Source organism: Diceros bicornis, chromosome 16, assembly GCF_020826845.1.
Source record: "Diceros bicornis minor isolate mBicDic1 chromosome 16, mDicBic1.mat.cur, whole genome shotgun sequence".
Classification (NCBI taxonomy): domain Eukaryota; kingdom Metazoa; phylum Chordata; class Mammalia; order Perissodactyla; family Rhinocerotidae; genus Diceros; species Diceros bicornis.
The window spans coordinates 65,498,270-65,521,541 of NC_080755.1; the positions used below are offsets into that span (position 1 = coordinate 65,498,270).

Below are 23,272 nucleotides of genomic sequence, written 5' to 3' on the forward strand. Positions count from 1 at the left end.
AGGATGTGCTTTGGGAACTCTACTGGGTTTTTCCTCCTCTGGATGAGACATGGGTGACAGCTGGTTGGAAAGTCTTTCTAGCCCAAACGCATCCCGCCATGTTCTGTGGGCAGATGACAGCATAGGGGACTCAACAAGCCTTTGTTCAAGCATCTGGGTGGAGCCTGAGGGAAACCTATCTGTGCTTGCAGATACCCCTTTGACCTACCTTTATAGCTTAACTATATTTAAAAAAAGTTTTATTGAGTCATAATTTACATGCCATAAAATTCTCTTGTTTGAAGTGTACAGTTCAATTATTTGCAGTTTATTTACCATCACTGTAATCTAATTTTAGAACATTTCCATCATCCTAGGACGAGGAAAATAAAAGCATACCCAATAGCAGTGACTCCCTGGGTCCCCTCCCCACTCTCAGCCCCAGGCAACTGCTGATCTACTTTCTGTCTCTACAGCTTTGCTTATTCTGGACATCTCATATAAATGGAACTATCCAATATGTGGTCTTTTGTGACTGGTTTCCTTCACTGAGCGTGATGTTTTTGAGGCTCACTCATGGTGTAGCCTGAGGCTCACTCATGGTGTAGCGTGAATCGGTACTGCGTTCTTTTTTATTGCCCGGTAGATCGGTACTGCGTTCTTTTTTATTGCCCGGTAGGATTCCCTTGCATGGATACATCACCTTTGTTCGTACACCCATCAGTTGATGGACCTCTGGGTTATTAGTTTAACTGCCTTTTTTGAATTGATTAATTAGTTTTATTTTTTAATAAAATGGCATTTATCTCAAAACAAGTTACTGCTTTCTTAGTGGAGAGTTGTTTTACAGTTTGACCTAATTTAGATTTACCTTCAAAAGCATTCTGTTAAGTTTTCTTTTAATGTTATCTCGCCTCTGGAGCACTAACAATAAACTCAGAGAGAAGAGGGAAAATGTGATGATTTTATTTTATCATTGTTTCTGCTTTAAAATTTTTATGTTGCTATCTTATTATCTATTTGTTTTATTGTGAGTCATCTCAACATCTCTCTCTTGAAAGAGGAGGTACGTAAATAAGTAAAGCATTTTTTAAATGGGGAGTCACCTTTTCTGTGCTGTGCCCTGGTTTAGAGAATAGAATAGATTTTGCTTCAAGCGTGTTTTGTGCCAATATATAAGCATCAAAACTTTAGATGTGTTTGTAAAAAATGTTTGCATTTCTAAAGCAAACTTATACAATTTAATGCTTTTCTATGAACTTCATTCATCTGTGGGCTAATTGCTAGGGTTGTGTAATAATTTTTCTCAGACAGAATGTAGATTCTCCCTGTAAATGTCTGGGAGAAATAATTTTAAAATATGCTGACTTAATTGCTTCCACACAGTTTTCCCTTAACTTCGTTACATGGAGAGGCAGAGGCACAAATGGGCGTTTATGCAGGAATGCCCATTTACAATTTCTCATTCTGTGCATAGTAATAAGATTGTTATGTATTTTCTTGGGCCATTCAAGGACCTTAACAAGCAATATCTTTATAAAGAAGAATTTTCTCAAATATATGTAGTTACATCTAATATTTTTGCTTAGCTGAAGCCTACTAATAGAATTTCCAAAGTAGTGTCTATCTATATTTTTCATGCATAGTAAGAACAAATAAAAACATTCTCCAGAAACATGAGGTCCTTGTGATGTTATGATTGGGAATCTATAGTAATTACGCTATTTAAAATTTATTTTCCTCCTGCACTGTTCATTTAACTTTTATAAGACTGTGAATGTGAATAGAAGTTTTAAATGCAAGAGAAATTTTAAAAATGATATTAAAAGTGTTGAATTTTCATATTGCTAAGGCAATGGGAAATTATAGGATAGGAAATTATAATTTTATATATCATGATTTCATAGTTCAAATTTCCATTTTTAATGAAAGTTTAATTTTTTTACACAGTTACTTCCTCCCCATGTGTATCCTAAATAATCATAACCTCCGTGACACTTTGAAGATCCCAAGACTTCTCTTTCCCAATTCTATCCGATTATAGATGTATATTAGCGGTGGCAAAGAACCAAATTTGGGCGCTAGTCCCTCACCTGAACACAAAAGAGTCTCTCCTTGAGTTTACAGAGCCTGGGCCCCTGGGGAGGGGAGGTGCTGGGACTGTCTCACGCTGTTCTCATCACCAGGCATCTGCCCAGTAGGTATTAGTGCTCTCTCCGCTGGACCATCAACTACTCTCTCTTCAGCTTAACTTCCTAACCAGTGTGCAACCTCTTCCACGTGCTGTTTTGAATCTTTGTCCGTAGTTTGGTTCTATATCCAAGGTTTACTGATGGCCTTTCAATGATGTCATTTCAGTTCGTTGCTTCCTGTGGGAACTAATCACATCCATGTTTGGTGAAATCTTGGAAACTTGAGTCACAAGTGGTAGAATAAATTGTCCTGTCATTGTTTTGGCCGACTCACTAATCACCTTTTTGGTCATCCAATATCTGAAACTATAGAGAATTTTCAACTGACTCTACTCCCCAATCCTTGGTCTTCCATTATGGGCTTAGATGCTCGTTTTTCTTGCTATTGTTGTTTTGTTTTCTCCAACACTTATCCAACCCCCATTTCATGTTTTTCTTCTCCATGTGAGCCCATGTTAAGTTGGGATAACCTAGCTTACATTTCCTTGGTACTTGCAATGGGAACTTTCCCTTTTCAGTACTTACTCTGTCAAACACTGGGTGTTACCACATTTAATAATTTGAACACCTGTGAAGAAGATGTTATCATCCCCACTTTACAGATGAAACACTGAGGCTCGTGTGACTTTTCCCCAACATCATGGGCCTAGGTGGATTTACTGGAAAGCACATGAAGTTTTAGGGCCTGTCCATTTATGAACCCATTCCTAGGCCTTGTACCTGATTTGGTATTATTCATAATGTTGTATTCTTTTTCTCAAAAAGGTCCCACTTTTTAAGCTTCAGGTCTCACAGTCTGTGGGTCTGCCCCAACCACACAACCGGTGTCTACACTAGCCTGGGCTCAGCCAGCCTGGCGGGGCTGGAGGCCAGCACCCCCTCACTCAGCCCCCAGCCCACCTCTGAGCATGGTGGGGAATTCTCTGCCAGGGTCATGGGCTTCTTCCCCAGATGCCTTCCTACCCCCGGCCTCCCTCACCATTCAGGCCATGTGGCCATGTTCTGTGCTCACTCCCCTTCCTGCCTCGGCTTAACTACAGCTCAGAACAAAGAGGCAAACGTGGATTTGAGTCCAAAAATAGACTCCTGAAATTGATAGTGGAAACAATCGACTTGAGAGCTAAAGAGCTTTTGATGTGCCCCTGCAGGCCTTCTGAGAGAGGAGATGGACTTTTTGAGCATTAAGAGGCTGTGAGTGGTGAGGATTCAGAGCACGAGTTTCTACCATCAATAACAATGGGATGAAGGCATGGTGACCGCAGAGCAGGGTTCCTGTCACCGGGAAGGAAGTAAATGTTTCTTTGGCCGGCTGGCAGGAGAATGAGCAGAGCGGGGGGACCATTCAGATGCCGCCTATGGTCCATGTGGAGGGGGGAAAGCAAGGTCTGATTGTTTGCTGCCTTTTCAGGCAAAGTCCTGGAGTGGGTGATGGTAGAAACCTCAGCGGAAACCCCCCCATTTTGAGGGGCAACCCAAGACACAGATGGTGATTCCCCGGCTTCTCAGGGAAAGCCCCAGGGAGACCACAAGCCCCACGGTGAAGCACTGAGTGCAGGTGGTGCCTGGTGTCAGGGTGAAAGGCCTCGTGTGTTGGGGTGTCTGGAGGAGGGACCCCAGGGGCCTCCCAGACTCTTCTGTGCCACAGAGCAGGGGGAGAAGCAACGCGATTCCTCTGGACCCTGAGGGGCTTCGCAGTCCAGGGGTGCCTCTCCAGGCCTGTGGCAGCGGTGGGACATGGCCAGGGGCGGTGCCTGATGATGACAGCGGGTGTCTAAGGAGTCTTGTGACCATGCATTTGTGCAGCTGACACGGACACATGTGGGTAACCGTGGACTAGACACATTCCTCCCCTGGAGGGCCGTGTCTCCCCCAAACTTGGAGGAGAAGAGGAAGGTGGGAGGGGAATCTTGACTTGCCTAAGTACTCAAAAAAGCTTTTCAGCTTAAGAATGAATGAGGCCCTTTAATGGGGAAGGTCACATTTCAGCTTCAAAGGGCTTTGAGACCTAAATTCAATTTCAGAGAAAAAGCTTTCATTTTTGCAAACCTAAGTCTGTGACAGCAGAATTCATCCTGGATCTGGACACGTCATCTCATTTAGTTCCTCAGGAAAACTTTATGAGCTAGATGTTGTTATGAGCATTTTACAAATGAAGGGAAATGTGCAGAGAGCTCTATCTATTCCCCTAAGTTTATGCACTGATAAACAGCCCAGCTGGGTCTCCCAGGTCTGCCTTCATCCACAATGTTACCTGTCTCAGTTCTAGTGACGGTCTCCTTTCCATTTAGTTGTACCTGAGATTTCATCATCCCTGTAAGCTTTACCTTAGGGTCAGATCGAGGATGTAGAGAAATTGGAACCCTTGCACACAGTAGAAATGTAAAATGATGCAACCATCATGGAAAACAGTATGGAGGTTCTTCAATAAATTAAAAATAGAACTACCATATGATCCAGCAATCCCGTGTCTGTATATTTATCCAAAAAAGTTGAAAACAGGATCTTGAAGAGATATCTGCACTCCCATGTTCATTGAAGCATTACACAATAGCTAAGATATGGAAACAACCTAAGTGTCCACCAACAGATGAATGGATAAAGAAAATGTGATATATATATACAACGGAATATTATTCAGCCTTGAAAATAAGGAAATTCTACAATATGCAACAGCACGGATGAACCTTGAGGACACTATGCTAAGTGAAAAAAGCCAGTCACAGAAAGACAAATACTGTGTGATTCCACTTATATGAGTTATCTAAAATAGTCAAATTCATAGAATCAAAGAGTGGACTGGTGGTTTTCTGGGGCTGAGGGAGAGGGAAATGGGGGGTTACTTATCATAGGGCATAAAGTCTTAGTTAATCAGGATGAATAAGTTCAGAGATCTACTGTACAACATTGTGCCTATAGTCAGTAGTATATTGTACACTTAAAAGTCTGTTATGAGGGTAGATCTCACCTAAGTGTTCTTAACATAGTATAAAATAAAAATGTTACTTGTCTCTGGGACCTTGAACTGTGAAGGTTCCTCTTCTGATTGAGGTTGCTTTTAACTGTCTCTCCTTTCATTGCTCCCTGACTCTGCCCTTTGCCCAACCATCGCTCAGTCCTTCAATCTCACCCATTTCTTTTAATGTCTCCAATTCAGGATTTGCTCATCTCTCTCTCCTGTCTGGACCCTCAGCAAGAAACTTCAAAGACATTTGCTGGCTTCTGTTTTAAAGCCTCTACTCCTTTCATCTCCCACCAGCCCTTGTCCCTAGATCCCCCCCAATCACCTCTTTTCACTCCTGCTTCAGGGGTTCAGCATTTCCAGAGAATGTCACAAACCATACTGATGCACCTGCTACAAACTTATGTCATGTCATTTCAGAAGGGCCTTGACTTCTGCTTGGGATTGTTGTTGTCAACTTAAAAAATAAATTGGTCAGTTATTTTACTTGAAAAACAAGTTTATTTAGGAATAACCAGAAGAATTGCAATTTGAGAAGTGCATGCTATGGCAAACCATAGGCAAATCCAGAGAGAAAAAGGAAGGGGCTTTCTTTTATAGAGGAAAAATGGGGAGAGGATGGGGCTGTTCTAAATGAAAGTCCATTGGGGGAGAGTAACAGTTCAGGGTGGCAACAGCTTCTCATTGGCTGAGCTGCGGCGTTTCTGATTGGCTGGGCTATCGCTGGGTAGGGAGAGAAATCTTCCTTCAGTAGTAAAGTGCCTGTACTTCCTGCCAGAGATGCAAGGGTACATCTCTTCCTGTTTGGTGTAATTGACAATGTGTGGTAGGGCATGAGAGCTCCCCCTGCAGGCCCTCCTGACTCCAATTTGGTCGAGGTTTCTTTTATTAATTTCCATATTGTATTAGCCTCCGTTGGAGTCCATGTTGCATTCTGTAGAACATCACACATTTACTTTAGTATCCTGACTTGCAAGCACTGACAACTTCTTAGGTTCTGGCCCCGCCAATCCCTGAGCCAAAGAGAACCCAGATCTATCAAAAAGCCTACTCTCACAACTAGGTCATTGTATATCTTATCTAAGGCCAACATCATTATAACCGTGACCTACCACTTCTCATCAAACATCCGCACTCCCCAATCTCGTCTTATAGTCACTTAGGCAGCTGTGATAATGGCAAGTGCACGGGACCTGCCATAGGAGGGTTGGGTTTAATGTGTAGCTTTACTATTTAGTAGCAAATTTCATGTCTAAATAGGGGTGATACTAATCCCAGCTGCCCCCTTGTTCCCCGGGTTCCTCTAAGAAACAAATATGAGAAAATATGAAAAAGAACTCTGTAAAATGTAGTGTACCTCGAGGTAGGCATTATTGTTGTTACTAGATTGTAAATTTCTTGGGGCAAGATTTGTGCACATGTCCCCTTTGCATCCACTAGAGAATATAATGGATGCTTACAAAGCATGTCGGGAACTTGGATGGTGGCACAGGACCGGGCATGCCATCCTCCCTTGCTGCTTGTTTGTTTTTGCTGCCATCACCCAGGAGTGAGGGTGCCTGGCAACCTAGGATAATCTTCCCCCATCCAGACCCTTAACTTCATCACATCTGCAAAGTCTCTTTTGCTGTATAATGTAGCACAATCCCAGGTTTTGGGGATTGGAATGAGGGCATCTTTGGGGGCTCTTGATTAAGGCAAAGATGAGGGCTTTTGCCTGGATATGGGACAGAGGGCTCTGGGGTGGGATTTGGGAAGTGTGGAGCACAGACCTCTGTCTTCCCCAGTCACCACCAGCCCTGCCTTTTCTCATAGTCAGACCGTGCCTGGATGCTCGGGTCAAAATCCACCCACCTTTGTAATTGATTTCAAATACGATGACGCATGTGCCGTTCTATTCATTAATTTTATGGAAGGTTCTAATAATAAGAAGAGAAAATCAAACATCTAATTTAACCACAGAGAAATGAGAAAGTCTATGCTTTCTGCCATTTCCTTGTCAAAATGGATCCTATTTCTGAATAGTGGTTGTTAGAGGTGCCATTTTGGAAATATCCACCTAAAGTGTGCGCAAGTGGTTCAGGCAGCAGAAATGGGAGCCTGGTTAAATTTGCCTGGGGCATCAAGAACGGCTTCTGAGGGAACGACAGACCTGAGCAGGGCTTTGGAAACTCAGATGCATCTTGAGCACTCAAGTCGGGGAGACGTTCACATGCCCCAGTCTGGAGTGAGCTACCCGAGTGTGTCTGGGCGGGGGAGGGGTGGTGGTGATGGGGGCTCACTGGAGGGCTCTGGGAATAGGTGCAGATGAGGAGGTTGCCTGGGCCAGACTGTGGTCATCCTCCACCAGGCTAAGGAGGCGACACTTTAGCCTGCAGGTGGTGATGGAGCCTTGGGAAGCCCTAGGGAAGTGACACAAAGGAGTTTGTGTTTGAAAAAAGGAAATATTGTTGAGGGTAGATTTGAGGGGGCTGAGACTAGAGGCAGAAAAATGACTTGGGGCACTTTTACAGAATGCCAGGGGGAAAATGATGAAAGTCAGTGGGTCACTGGCTGTGGAGACAGGTGAGAGATGGGGTGAGTCACCTCTCCCGCCATGGGCACCAGCTCCTGGCACCCTGGACAGTCATGGTACAGAGAGAATGGGATGATGTGCCCCTGCATAATTTTAACCAATGCTAGAAAAAGAATGCATGAATCCCCACATAGGAGAGTGGAATATTCGAAGTCCCTTGCAGAGGAGGTTTTTCTCTCACGGGCTTTCCTTCTTAGGGACACCAGCACTGTCACTTGGCTGTCTGTCTTTCTCTAGTTGCCCCACCTCCATGCTCTCTGGCAGCTCCCACCCCATTCCCCACCAGTGAGCCCCTGGCTGGGCCTTGAAAGTCCCTCTTCGTCCATTCCCTGTTCACCTGGGCTGCTTGTGCCTGGAGAGCCTGGTCTCTCTGGTCAAACACGCTTGTCAAGTTGGCTTTTATACAAAAAAAGTGTTCTTGCCGGCTGGGGAACTGAGGTGCCCTCATCCAGCCCATCAGAGGAAGCACACCCCCGGGGGGGACGGGCAGACTGGTGGGGAGGGCTGGGGATGTCTCAGTGCATTCACCGACAGCCTCAGCTCACATGCCAGCACACCATCGAGCGCCACGTGCAATGAGGCTATGTTCCTGTGCTGGCTGATTATGCTCCCTCACACGTGGTACGACCCGCTGTGTTGAAGGAGGACTTCCGTGCGGGCCTGCGCACACAGCGCATCCTTCCAGCAGTCCACCAGTGAACACGGCTGTCTTGGTGCCGAGGAAAAGCACTAGAGCCGGAGTAGGAGTGTGCAGCAAAGGTTCCCTGTGTCCACGAGGGCATAGTTCTGGGCGCGGCCTGAGTTGTCAGCATGATGTTTTTTTAACAGGATTTAAGGGACAAAAAGCTACCTTGTATCCAGTGTCTCAGCAGGATGGAAACATAATGCCACAGGAAGGCACAGGTCACAATTTATAAAAAGATGCTTCAGGTGGGCGTGCCTAGCTCTCTTTTTCCTGAGAAAGGATCTTGGGCAACTCCCTTTCCCCCATACCCCGCTTACTCCAGAGTCTGCAGACAGAAGGCCCGAAAGGATAGACTGCAGAGAAGCGAGATGAGGGCCATGTTTCTGAACCTTCATTGCCTCACGCAATCACGAGGGAGCCTTGAAAGTCAGGATGCCTGAGCCCCAACCTCTGGGAGTCTCACTGAAAGTTCCAGATTGGGCCAGGGCATCCCACGGTCTACAGCTCCCCAGGAGATTCATGAGTTCATCCAGGTGTCAAAGCAAAAAGTGTACCAGACAAAGTTCAACAGGCAAGGAAGACTTTCTCCAAGGCTACTGCAACAGAGGAGGGAGGCCAGAATGCAGTCTGAGCTCAACTCTGCGGAATCCAAGGGTGGCAGGGCTGGGGGTTGTAGGCCATCTGCATTTACCACCTGGCCTTCCCCAGAGGAAAGGTAAATTTTCTTGTATCTTCATTACAGGAGGTAGTTTTACAACTTGGAGCAAGGTGCCCCCACATTCAGGCTCCTTCCCTCCCACAGAGCCTGGGAGATGGGGGTCTCCATTCCTTGAAGATGACGTGTCACAGGGATGGCTCCGGGGTCCTTGAGAGAGATGTTCCCTGGGTTGTACGACTGGCAAGAGGCTTTCAGAAAGATTTACATCTCAAAGGGGCGGAGAAAGAAAGTGCAGTGACAGTTCTTCTGAAGTAAACGCTCTAGGCGAAGGTCAGGGCCTGGAGTTGGGAAGAGGCTGTCTGAGGGTTAGTCAAGGTGAGCCAGCGTGGAGGCCGTCTTGCCACAGGAATGAGACTTGTGTGACCAGCCCTAAGGATAAAGAGTAAAACGTTGTAATCCAGGTAGAAATCATGAGGTTTTCAGCTAAAGGGGTGACCGAGGGGGTGGAGTTTAGAGCACCTAGTGGTGGAGGGTTGGGGTCAGCGTTCCAGAGGTGGTGGGGCCATGTCAGAGCTCTGCCCTGGGAAACGGATGGCGCTGGCTCCCCCGATCTCGTTCAGACGATGAAGATGGTGGCCTCTCCTCCCCTGCCCCTGAGTCCGTAGGTGTTCAGACATGCCAAGTTTGGGGTGCCCCGGGATCCACGGATAGAGACAGCCCAGCACTGTGCTGGGCACCACAGTCGGGAATCAACGAGAGATTTGGGACTTTGTTGCTAGATCTCTGTATCAGAGCAAGCCTCTGCGCTCAGCAGTCTGTTAACTGGCGTAATGGGGAGATCTATTTTGAAAATAAACTCCTATTTCCACTCCAAAGTATAAAATCCTCAACCACTAGCCCCGTGACACTAAATAGGGTGCCAAATTTTATTGCAATCATTAAGTTGCATTGGGGACTTTTGTGCTTTCATAGAAAGTTGGTGCAGTATGTTTCATATTTATTGGCAAAAGCCTTAAAATCCATGTTGGGAAGAGATTGGAAGACAAGAGACTACATAAAAATGTATTTTTATTGATCTTCCCTGCTTATCTAACTCGTCTAGTGATGATAAAAAGGTGAAGTGTTGGATGGATGTATTTGATTGCAGAATCAGATCAACTGGCAGGCAGTTGGGAAGACTACTTAAGTAAAAATACAGACAGTTCCCAAATTCGCATAGTATTTAGTAGAATATTTTAAACTGAAGAAACAGAAAACGACTTTAACTCAAATATGAAGAATTCAATTGACTGTTTTGGCCAAGCGTTTATGAAGCGTCCTGCAGGAGACGGACCACAGAAGCTTGCCGCTCAGATGTCTACGATTTCAGGGCTTCGTAAGCTTCTTGGGAATAGAATTAGCAATGCACCAGAGCTCTAGTCATTTTCAAATTAAACTGTGAACGTCAGGAGGCAGATGCTCTGATGGGTGGTAATGAGGTGAATGTTTCATCATTCTTCCAGGAGACCCCCAGGGACTGTGGCACCCTCTGCTTTGGCTCCTCACTGTACAATTTTCCATTTTTATGCTTATTTGCCTCCTTCACTAATATGGGCTCTTTTTCTGACTATCACTGCTCTGTCAACCCCAGCCCTTTGGGGTCAATTCTTCCCCCAGTCCGTTGGTTCTAAAGGGGCTGTCAATAGTGGCATTCTGTCCCCTGGAGGCCTCGGAGCAGGTGATGTACCATTTCCCTGAGCCCAGGGATTAGCCTAGCGTGGGTGTGGAACCCAGCCCAGGCCTGGCAGGGTGCTTTCTGGGCCTTTCTATTTGGGGCTTTAGAAGAAGGGAGAAGCCTTACTTTTGTGTGTGTGTCATGGTAATTGAAAGGCAAAATTTTGAGGTTCTTAGAAGCCATTTTCCTTTTAAAATAGAGAGAGGATATCTAAGCATAAAAGCATTGCTTCACGCGGAGACCCAGAGACAAAGGCAAGAATAGAACGAGAGTGAGAATCCCGAGGCATCGTTTTGGTGCCTGGATTCAGCTGTACCGAGTCCACCCTACCACGGGCTTACGTGAAGCCAGAACATTCCCTCTATGGGTTAATCTACCAGATCGATGTTCATAATTCACAGTTGGAAGGATCCTAACTAGTACAGTAGCTTTATTTCTCAACAACAACAATAATAATTATGATGATAGTAATAACTGTGGGGATGCTGTAGCAGCAGCTGATGGTATGGAGGGCTCGCTGCGTACCAGGCACTGTGCTTGGTGGTTTGCAAGTGTGGTTTCATTTAATTTTCAAAATGAGCTTTGCAGATGAGAAAAATGGCGTCAGATAAGCTACCCAAGACCACAGCCCAAACAAGCAGATGGCCCCAAGGCCCAGTGTGACGTCCAATCCTGAGTTTTTTTCTCCTCTGATGCGTCCCCTTCAATCAGTGCTTACTCTTCTCATTCACCCTTATTTACATCACCACGTGACCCCACGGCCTTGAGGGTGATAAGTATTGATTGGACGCATGTATGTGAGCTTGCTTGGTGACAATGTGAGTAGACCTGTCCTGTCCCTAAGGTATTAATAGCCGTTACTGCTGAATCCTATATTATGTGCCAGGGCTGTACACATGCCTCATTTAGTTCCTGTGACGGAGGCCAGCATGGTGTCCATTTGGGGATGGTTATAGGACACCCGAGGCTCTGGAGACCAAAGTTAAATGGTTGTAGGTGGCAGAGCGCTGGACTCTGCCTGTTTCAGCTGAAGCTGTGTTTTCTTGCCATGGTGCTAACACTGGGGAAGGGAAATAAGCTACTGTTTTTGAGCACTTATCACACACTCTGTATTTATATGTTGCTTATGTGTCAGACTGTCCCACAGATGAGGAAACTGAGGCTCCAAGAAGTTCAGCCTCTGGCCCACGTTCCCACCACTAACGACAGGGGCTTGGAGCCTGAGGCTGTGCTACTTATTCTCACCCCAAACCAGACGGCAGGTGTCAGGGCCACAGTGGGGGCTGATGAGGGTTGCATTTGCTTCTTGTTGTCCTTGGGAAGGTGAGTGGTGAGAAGTTGTGAGTCCTGAGGTAGGCAGCTGGCCTTCTTCTGTGATGCCAGAGTGGACAGTCGTTGCCCTGGGGTTTGGCCTCACACCCCAGGGAGGACCTGGTTTCACCAGGAGGGAGGCCCCCTCTCAAGGGTTCTGTATCAGACTAGCTAAACCCATGACAACTGTGACTTCAAAATAGGGCCAGGCTCTGAGCCCTTCTCACCAGGCCCACCTCTGCCACCATCTGGTCCAGCACCGGCCCTTCCTGCCTGGATTGTGGCAGCAGTCTCCTACCCGGCCTCCTGCTTCTGCCTTGCCTCCTCCTTAAAAAGGAAATGAGGTCAGGTCAGGTGACCCCACGCTGGGGTCGGACGCGTCATCTGCGTGCTTTGCAGCCCCCTTACCACCTCTGCTGTGGCACGTATCTGTCGTCTGATGATCATCTCCATATTTCCCTGTCTGACTGTGCGCTCCCTGAGGGCAGCAGGGACTGTGTTTCATGTTTAAGTCCCTGGCTTCAGCAGGTGTGGAGAGCATAGTTGTGTGTGGGTGAATTCACGAACAGTCACTGTAGGATGTATAGAGGCAAATGAGGACCACCAGTTCCTATGCTCTCTGTAGAGGTAAATGCAAAGTTTTCCTTTAACGCAATTGATCAAATCCTTGGCAGTGTTCATTCTGTTTCCTTTTTCTAAGGTTCATTTTTATCATTTTAGTGATAATCCTTTAGGTTACTTTTTTTCTTAAAATTAAAAAACAAATGCCTCTCATAGGTGTTCAAACTCTTATATTTGGGGTAGGAATATTGACATCTTTATCCTAGTACTACTTCTGATTTATACCTGGAATGAGCATGTTAACTTATCATTGGATCAATTTCTTAATAATACAGTATTATTGGCATTAGAGGTACACATACTGTAACAGTATTTATTAACATACTTTACGTTTATATTGAACCCCTATTCTGGACAAGGTACTGTGCTATATGCTGGATTAGCATGGACCAGAAATTACATAGGGTTCCAAAAAGGCAAAGATGTGTACCCCAAAGACCCCTTGGGACCCAGTGAGTGGACACCTGAGGTGGATGTCACACCTCAGAGGGATGGCTGCAGACAGAGGGTGTGTGTGGATACAGGGTGACCCTAAAACAGGGTGTCTCACCCCCCTCTGTTGACATTCGGGGCCGGTCATTCTCTGTTGTGGGGCTGTCCTGTACATTGCAGGATGTTTAGCAGCATCCCTGGCCTCCACCTGCTAGATGTCAGTGGCACACACACCGGTTGTGACAACCACAAATGTCTCCAGACATTGCAAAATGTCCCTTGGGGGCCAAGTTGCCCCCAGTTGAGTACTCCTGTCTGAAAACAACCCTGGACATGTTGCTGTGCTATGTCATTGTTTCCTGCAGAATCTGGAGCTTTCTTCTCAGTCTCGTAGCTTTGAGGAAGGGACTTTCTAGATTGAGAAAGAAGTGACCCAGTCCTGGTGAATGACCTGTAACTCACAAGGGATTGGTCTGTCACTGAGAAACTCAGTCTATTGCTTCACCAAGTGCAAAGCCCAGAAACCAAAGAGGACAAAGCTGCCATCTGTGGCATTAGGATCAGACGTCTCGATTCGGATCTTCCAAGCGTAGCTATGTGTTGTTGCCATAGCAGTTCTGCTCAAGAGTCTTTTGGACAGAAAGTGAGAACTCTTGCTACTGAGGGAACAACGTTCTTGTGCCAGTTGGTGAGGGCTGGCTGCTCCCAGAGGAAGCCTGGTTCTAATTAGAAGAGAAAGTTGCTTGTTGAATGGTCAACCAGAACCAAGGCAGTCAGAGGTTTTAAGGGAAAATATTATCAAATCAGGTCAGCTTTTATCTTTAGAGTCAACATGTTCAACTTTAGTGGTAAATTCACCATAATTACATTGAAAATGGTCCACTTAACCTCTTTTAGCCTGTGAATTGGACATAATTGTATTTAGTTCATATGGTTGTGATGAGGATTTAATGAGATAATACACATGGTAAACTCTCAATAAATACCAACTTTATTAATATAATTAATATCAATAATGGATATAATTAATGATTAATACTATATTATTAATAATAGTATCAGTAATGATATCCTCCTATAAATTAGGCAGGTGTGTAAAAGTATGTCTGTTTACAATGGGGAAACTGAGACTCAGAGAGTAAAATGTTTTGCTCAAGTTCACCTGAATAGTCACCGTGTGGATTTGAACCCATGTCTTCTGATTCTAAGCTCAAGGTTCTTTCTGCAGCACCACTCTGAACTTGAGACAAAGGAATGCTCGTACCAGCAAATCAGAACAGTGGTTCCCTAACTGGGGAATCCCGGATGCTTGTTAAGAATTGACGTTTCTCAGCCCCCTCCAGACCTGGTGTGAGAGCCTCCGGGGATGTGACCTGGCTTCTGTGTTGTCAGCACTCCCCGCCTGCCCGCCATGATTCTTATGCAGCAGCCTGGTGTCTCAGACTGGCGTTTGAAATGTGGAACCAAGCCCTCTACTCCACCCCACTCGATAGGGCACAGATGCCCACCGTCCTTCCTACCGGGGCTTTTCTCTCTACTTCTTCTCATTTTTATATCTTCTGCTTGTCAACAATTTGCCTTTCCCAATTACTTGACTCTGGAGTGGAATTTTTAGATGATTCTGGATGTGTTTAGGAATCCATAGGACTTGCTGATGGATGTGGAGGTGAGGGAAAGAGATAATTGCATATATTTCCAAATAATTTTTGATCTAATTAAAACAGAATATTTCTCTAATTCTCTTCAAGTTTTGCATATCTTCATAATAGGAATCCCAAGATGCGAGCTTTCAGTAGAGTACTCCAACTATGAAGCATGAAGATGTTAGCTTCAAGCCCACTTTGAAGAAGCCCCTTGTTAAGGATTTTGGGTATAATTGTCTAATTATCTTTCATTTAAGCCATCTTTGAATAGGCCATTGTCTCTGGGCAACATATTAGATTCTTGTAATATCTCTTCCTGTGACAGCTGGTTTCTATGAAACCATGACAACTGCTTAGGCCGAGGGTACTTTGCACAAGTATCACAGCTAAGTGATTGCACTCTTGATTGCTAAAGTACTTTAGTTCACTTAAAATCTCTGCTGGTTGCATTTACAGTGGAAATCAGCAACAGGAATTAATTACACTAAATCTATGCAGTCTATCATTTATTAGTCTATTTATTTTAATTGTAGTGTCCTATGTGTGGTTTTAAAAAAAATCCGTGTTTTCAGCATTAAAGCAATGGGACATAAAAGGAACAACAAGCTTTTCAGCCTCTGACAAGGCTTCCAGCTTCGCTTCCTTCACTAGCAGGCGTCAGCCAGTGATCATCCTAATGTCTACTATCAGTTCCAGGTTTGGCTAGACACCATAGAGGAGGGCTCCGTTAAATGAAATTCAAAATTTGCAAAACGCTCCTGAGTCATCTGTAGGGAGCTAAACATGCAAGCTGATGGGCCAGCTAGGAAGTTATTACAATAAACCAGAGCAGGGATGATGGGGCTTGGCCCCGGGCTTGGCCTCGGTGAAGCCTGGTCCATGAGGGACCTAGAGATACTCAAATCATCCTAAGGTAAAGTGCTAAGACTGGAAATCCAAGCTAAATACTTTCAAAGTAAAAAAAAATCTGGTATGAGTCTAGTTATTGTTTGTCATTAATTACTTGCACAAAAGGCAATAATTGCTAAGGTAATTCATTGTCTATTTGGAGCTAAATGTACCAAAAGGGAGATGCTTAACAGATGGCCATGTTAGGAAATTCCTGGCTTTTGAATCTGTATGAATATATTAGGATTGAACAAACACCATCCGAGCTCTGCACATGATAAAATGTCGTATGACACTCAGGTATCAATTACAAGAATGATGCCATCTACAAAACAAGGTGTATGCAAATAGTAATCTCTTCTGATTTCCCAGGAATCTAGATATTCTTCAACTACACCTGTGGTCATAACTTTACAACATGTAGACTATTGATGATAAGTTTTTTGGGGGACATTTTTCTATTAAAAATCCTACCTCCTTAATGGTGCCATTGTGTATAAATTTAGAATCTTTACCTCATTGTTCATGTCTGTATGTCCACCAGCGTGAAAATGAAAGTCTTAGTACTCTGAACTGTCTCTCACCACAGATACCAAATTATGATGAATTACTTCTGCAGAATATTGTGATATCTCACTTGCTCAATGAACTACACAGGATTCTAGTCGGCCCATCGTATTAGTGTGGATAAAGGTAGCCAGTAGAAAAAATGCGAGAGAATTCAAGCGTTACATTAATCATTCACAGTTACATTTGTAACTAGAGAACAATAACTATGTGCATGTAAAAGTCCAGAAGGTAATCATCATTTATCCTGCCCACGTATAGAAAGCACATCTGGAAATTATTGTCTTAAAGGCCTAGACTAGTAATCGATTATCTCTAGTAACATGGAATCCGTTGCAGCGTTAAAAAGATTACAAAGAGTATCTTACACACCAAGCTGCTTGGTATAACACACCAAGGCCCTCTTCTCATTGGCAGGGACAGAAATCCATTCCAAACTTCTTGATAATAGAGTATACATCAAAATAGTTCTTAGTTCATCTAATTCCATCACAAACTTAGCCATCACTGGTTCTTTTTCAATTATCTGCAAAAGATAAATCCTTATATGGTATTGTGTCTGACATGGGACTAAATTACTCTAAGTTAATTTGAGAAATCTATAAGCAAAGCCTGTGGGAGATCAAGATTTGGCCACCCTGAAATATATCTCTTTACCTTGATTGTTTTCTCTGAGGGACATTTGACCTCCCCCACAAACTGCCTAAAGAATTTAAAACAAAAGATCTGTTTCAGGAAGGAGTTATTATCATGACTGCTATAAAGATAATGTAGGATAGAGGTTACAATAGAAAAGGCACCAACAAGCCCATCTCATCGGGAGTTCTGTCTCTCTGGCCACATTCTTTGGATGGCCCTGTGAGGAGTTGCCAGACAATCATTTACAAGGGAAGTCTCCATTTGTAAAGGTATCTCCCTCTCTGTATTGGGAAGAGGAGGGATGAGCTCATTTCTAGAGACTTATCAATGTGGAAGGTGAGGCCTTGGGGCTGCATAATAAACCTTACTCTTGTTTACTGTGCTTTAGTGGTAATCTCCTGTAGCTGACTCCCCCAACCCCCAAAATCCTCCTTTGTCATTGGCTGAACATGGTATTTAAGACGAGAATTTCTGCTATTGTGTTGAGAAACGCAGTGTCCCTGCTTTCTCCCATGTATACATGTTATTAAACTTGGTATTATTTTCTCTTGCTAACCTGTCTTGTTGATTATTTGGCCAGCCATAAGAACCTTAAGGAAAAGGGCAGAGGGAGATTCTCCCTCTTCCCCCTACAGCCATTATGCAGTCATGATCAAATCTCATTAATTGCAAAAAGTCATTAAGCTGAACTTGAAGGCTATTAGGGTAACCTGAAATAGATAGTTCCAGAAAATAATAGTGATAGAAATAAAATAACAGCACCATTAATAATTAAACAACAATAATTATTATTATAAAAGACCACCAACAAGTTTTTCATTTCTCAATATGTCATTTCATGCCCAATATTAAAATCTAGTCTTGTTGTTCTATTAATAAGATAAGGTTCCATTAATGAGATAATATTCCATTGTCTCAATCAAGACCAAAGGATGATTTATGAGGCAAACTAAATGAATTTCAGATGTTTCTCTTTTTATGTCCCATCTTGGCTCATTTATATCATAGACACACATATTTGCGAAGAACGATGATGCTTTTAGCAGCTTTCCTCCAAGGCCCCTCGACATTTCGTGGAACCCTGGAAAGATCTCACAGCGAGGAAGATAATCATTCTGTTCTGGCCTGTGTGCCTGCTGGAGTGGAGTCACCTGGTTTGGCGCCATCATAGCATAACGAAGGGAATATTTTAACCCTGAGAGGCACTAGAGAAGTCTGGGTGCTCTGTGAGTTGAAGGGTGGGGACGATAGCTTAATATTAATCTTCTTTCCATTGTTTTGAGTTTCTACAAGTGCTTCCTATAAAATTTGTTTTGAAGCTAGAGGAACTAATAGTGTCTCACTGATAAAAGACTATCTTGTGAAGACAATATTGCATATATTTTTTGAAGTTGTTATATATTATTTGATAGTGGTTTTTTGACTCCTGTATAAACTCTTTGGAGGAGAGCTCTTAAATATATATACACAATAAATATATATAAAATATATGTATTATTGCATATTATGTATAATATATATAAGTATATATATTGTTGCAACTCCTATTAAAAATATTTCTTATAATAATCTGTGGCATTAAATGCTTCATCTAAATGAATAGACTTTTACAAGCTAAAAATAATCGTGATCAATGAGTATTTTCTTTAAAAAGTATAGTCAACATTCTGTCTGGAGGTGGTGACCTCTCTTTCTTATCCTTCAGCACTGAGTGGAATTCTCATGATCGTGGGCAAATGACACAGGTCCTCTGTGACTCAGTTTCCTCATTTGAAAGAGCAGGAGGTCAAATCAGGTGCTCACTAAGGCCCCCTCCAGCTCTAACACTGTGAGCATATGATACTTCCATGTACTTGCTGATTGATTAGCTGATCAATCGGGTTCAAGGAAAACACTTGTTAGTTGCATTGTTCAATTAGTGACATTAATGCTACTTATACGAAATTACCATCTAATGTTCCCTGTTTCCAATCTCTTTTGAATCCTTAACATTTTCTTCTTTGGAATATAAGATGTGATTGCTCTTTTAGAATTATAATTCTCTACTTGACTTCTAATCATAAAAGATTATTGAGAGAGGTCTTAGAAACTATTTGCTCTAGTGCTATTTTTCAAATACTTCTGGAGAAGTCCAAGCACTCTATAGACGTTAATTCATCAACCTAATTACATCTAGTAAAAGACAGTAGTTTGATGATAAAGAATGTGCCTCTCCTGTTTTGACTGAGATTTGATTGTATTGCACTAATTTAGTTAAGAAATTTGCCTGATTCCGTAGACCCACATGTCTATGTGAAATGAGGTTGGCAAGAGGCTCAGAACCCCAGCTCCAATGGGTAGAACAGGCAAAGAGAGCAGGGGAGAGCCACTGCCAGCTCCCTCCAGCAGGGCACTTCCCCCATTGGTTCAGAGGTCACACTCCCAGGACCAGAGGAGGGGAGGGCTGAGGGAACACAGGGCTGGGATATTGGTTCACATGCGCTGCTCTTATTTTCTGAATGGTTGCTTTCCATGCACCCTTCATGACCACAGTACCTTAGTCTACGACTGTAAAAATGAAGTGAAACTGTGCCTTGTAGACATTCTTTTATCTCTACCCTCAAAGTATCTTTTTACCCCTTGAATAAGTTTTGAGTGTTTTTTTTTTTGGTGCTAGCTTTTTAATTTGTGTTGACCACGCTTCAGCTTAGCTTCTAAGATTCAATGAAGACCCCCATCTCTTGCTGCTGTGATGCTGCTCAATCTACCCAGTTGTATTAAGGCTTGTTTTTTCTGAGCCATGATGTACAATAGTCAGGGCAATAAATAATAAACAATGGCTTACGAAATTACCAACCATAAAATATATAATATTTTAGTAAATAATATGCAGTAGAATGACAGTGTATGATAGAATATACAATAATGTAGTGTACTCTGAATTATCTTGAAAATCTGGTAGAATGAAAATTTGAGTCGTCTGCATGGGCAGTCACCTGAATGCATGACTTGGGGAGATGGTGGCTGAAGCTCCTGTATAAAAATATAAACCCTCATAGTTTATCATCTCATCCTCAGAGTCTTCCCTTGGGATTCTTTGGGAGTTTTCAGTAAAATCCAAGTTCCCTGGAAAGGAGCCACACCGTCAATGTTTACTAATTAACCTGGAATTCTCAGAGGTTAGATTATTGGGATGAATTGACAGCTGAGTGCACCACTCTGAGAATGGCAAACAAGGACCTGCCTTTCCCCAGCACCCCAAATCTCACACCCTTGACACCCCTGTGGAGCCCCATCAGGTGAGAGGGAGACAAAGGAAGAATTCACACTGTAGATGGGCAAGGAAGGTTTGTACCTGGCACTCCCGTCGGACCCTGGTGCATAATTTTCCATCAAAGCTGTAACATACACAGTTGTTAGTTCTACAGTGCAACCAGAATAAGAGATCAGCTATGGTATTTGTCAGTTGGGACTTTATCAGGTGGGCTTCCAGAGAAATAATACTAGTAATCAAGCAGTGGTCTGGCATTCACAGAGAATAAGCAGAAAACTCCCAGGTGCCCCTTCCTGCATTATTTGATATTCTCTTAAGTCAGAACAGCTCCAGGGACTAGATCTGAAGGTGTGTTCCCCACCACGGTCACTGCAGCTACTGTGAGTTTCTGGAGGCTTCTCATCTCTGCTTCAGGCCAATTCTAGCATCTGTGAACAAATGTATAAATCTAGAAAGGGTAAGAAAGTGGAGGAGTCCTCTGTCTGCCACGGAGGCTGAACTTTTCAAACACGAGGCCCCTGGACCAGCAATGCTTCTTCCTTTGTGCTAAGTGGATCGCCGTGGCGACAGGCTCCCAAGGGCATGCCAACGGTTTGGGGAAGTTATCGTATTTTGGGAGCTTATATATAACTGGGACTTCATCCTACTCCCATGGCTTATTGAGAATTGTATTGTCAGGATGTCTTAATTTCTGAAAATTTTGCCATCAAATTGGTCTTTGCCCCTCCTGGGCTCTCTTAGGCCACCTCAGAACTAAGGGCCCACAGCTAGTGGGTGAGTGGGTCCTGCAAGATGAAACAAGCTGGGGAACCTTGATGAATTTGCTTAGGAAAAATATTCCAAAATCCAAGCAGTCACGTTGCCAACTTATTAAAAAAAGATAAAACGGGGGCCGGCCCAGTGGCGCAAGCAGTTAAGTGCGCACGCTCTGCTGCGGTGGCCCGGGGTTCGCCGGTTCAGATCCCGGGTGTGCACCGACGCACTGCTTGTCAAGCCATGCTGTGGCGGCGTCCCATATAAAGTGGAGGAGGATGGGCACGAATGTTAGTCCAGGGCCAGTCTTCCTCAGAAAAAGAGGAGGATCGGCATCAGATGTTAGCTCAGGGCTGATCTTCCTCACACACACACAAAAAGATAAAACGTTTCCACATTTGGGACTACCTATATATCTGAATTGACACAAAATCTTAGAAACTTCAAATCCTTTTTACTGCCAGGATATTCATGTTAAGTAAATGGGAAAAAAGTTGAATCTTTAGATTTAATCGGTGCCTCAGGATATTCTATATGAACATTGGCTGTAGCCGTAGACATAGGAGGTTTGTCTACATTGATAGCATTACGGAGTGTTAAAAATTTTGAGCTATAAGCCTGTTTACTTATTTCTTTCTCATCAAAAGAGACCAGATAAATTATTTTGACTATTGAGTGTCAAGTTTCAATATGCCCTTGGCATTCACGTTTATTATTCGTAGTTTTAATTATTTGTGAACATTCTAAAGGTTCAAGACACATAGTAATTTGAATTTTGCTTAGATAAGTGTTTAAATGCCATATACCATGAATGTGCACAGAAGCAAGTCCCTAAACTAATGACAGAACCTTGCCCATCACTTGGCATCTGTATCCCAATGCACCTTTGCTCTTAGATCAACAATTCATATTTATGAATTGGGGAATTCAAGAGTCTTAAAGAGTATCCCTTGAAACTAAAAGTCAGGAATCTAATGTAAATACTTCTTAATTAGAAAGTCTGAAGTTTTTACTCTCATCATTTAACAAATTAAACCCAGATATCTTGAGATTGCTGAGCTTTGCCAACATTATATTGACAATCAATCTCACTTTTAAAAGCTCTGTGACATTAAAAAGATAATGATATCACAGCGTTTTCCTTAATTTGCATGTCCCCTAGATGAGTGGTCTATTTCTCATTCAGAGTAGAAATTGTTACATTAATTGAGCTGCTTTATGCTGGGAATGGTACAGGATTATGATTTAGTAACATTTTCATTTTAACTACTTAAACCCTAGTAATGGAAACGAGTTTTTTCCTCTCCCCATGGTGATGTGGGCAGAGACATGAGCTCTCCCATGTAATGAAAACCTGCAGCTCAAACCTGGGGGGGCCTCCAAGCATCTTGGCTCAACATTAAACTCTCAGTCTGGACAGAACAGAGCTCCCCCGCTCCATTCAATGTGACCTGAGAGGCAGGCATCCAGAACTCACGCCTCCACAGGAAGAAGCTTGGACTGGTGCAGCTTCACGCCAAGAAAGTCTGGAATGGAGGATATCTCACTTTTTGCAACCTTAATTTTAGTAATTTTTGTAAATTAATTGCTTAGGGGACGCACATTTGTAGCTACTAGTGTCATTCATTGGTGTCACTTGAAATTCCTCATAATGATTGGCAGCGGGTCTGCAATTATATTAAGTTTGAAAAAAATCTGTGTTGAAATAATCACTTTCTGCTGAATATTTTGGCACATTTTATTATTGACTGGATTATAACTTGCGGCAATAGCAAGGAACCAATAGTTCTTATTCATAAAAGAAAAATTAGTACTAGAAATAACTATGATTATTGAAAATCAAATCATGACTTCTTTCCTAAAGTACATGTGTATTTTTCAATGTATAATCCATTGTCTCCTTTCTTTCTATAGGACAGGTGAGAATTTTCCCTGAGATAATAGTGAACAACATATCACAAGCACCAATGTGGAAGTTTCTTTCATGACGTCAGGTCTTTTGGGAAGCTGAGTCTTTCAGGAGAGCATTTAAATCATGACTTTGTAGCATGAGAGTGTTAAAACAGCCTTGAAATGCCTCAGCGGACACTGGCTCCACGCATGCTGCCCTCATGTAGGTTGTTACTCACATCCAGCCTGCTGTCTGGACAAGGCAGTTACTTTTCTGCTTTCTCGACTTCTCTTATTAATTCCATTACCAACTGGGATGTCAAATGACAAACGGAGGCAATAGAATTCTATGCTTTAGCTTCTGCCTCGTGTGCAGATGAGGACAAGTCTCCAGAGAAGCCGTAGTTCCTGCTTCCCTTATCTTGAGAACCACTTTTCATGGACGGAGCATCTTACTAAGCAGAAGGTAAGCAGCTCTAAGTCCACGTTTTTCTAGAAGACCTCAATAATTTT

The 23,272-nt window shown here is 43.3% G+C and overlaps 1 long non-coding RNA gene across 1 annotated transcript in view; it reads left to right on the forward strand.

Annotated features, from left to right (window-relative positions):
- The first annotated feature begins 3,337 nt into the window (after positions 1 to 3,337).
- The window catches only part of LOC131415493 (uncharacterized), an 82,057-nt gene continuing 62,122 nt past the window's right edge, over positions 3,338 to 23,272 (forward strand). Inside the window, exons 1-2 of the long non-coding RNA XR_009222472.1 lie at positions 3,338 to 3,460; positions 22,784 to 23,225. This is a non-coding gene — a long non-coding RNA (uncharacterized LOC131415493). The remainder of the gene's footprint in view (positions 3,461 to 22,783; positions 23,226 to 23,272) is intronic.